Raw genomic sequence first — 297 nt, 5'->3', positions numbered from 1 at the left:
AAGAAGCCATTCAACCTTATTGAAAACCACTTTCTGTCTTTCTTTCCCCGGTGGTTCAGCGATTAGTCTGAGGCCTTATATCACTAAAAATCGTGTTTAGGTACTCGCAGCGAACCCAGCACAGATAGCTATTGTGTAGCTTTGTGCTTAATAACAAACTGTTTGTTTTGAAATTTGTTTACATCTTTTTTTTTGTAATAGTAGAACTATTTGTGAATATAATTTGAATCAACGGTTAAGACATATAATTTTTTTCTACATCGTGACAAAATAAACACAGAGTTATTTACATTTTTA

The sequence above is a fragment of the Limulus polyphemus genome, unplaced genomic scaffold, assembly GCF_000517525.1.
Source record: "Limulus polyphemus unplaced genomic scaffold, Limulus_polyphemus-2.1.2 Scaffold1429, whole genome shotgun sequence".
In the NCBI taxonomy this organism is placed as follows: domain Eukaryota; kingdom Metazoa; phylum Arthropoda; class Merostomata; order Xiphosura; family Limulidae; genus Limulus; species Limulus polyphemus.
Note: the sequence above shows the minus strand (reverse complement) of the source record.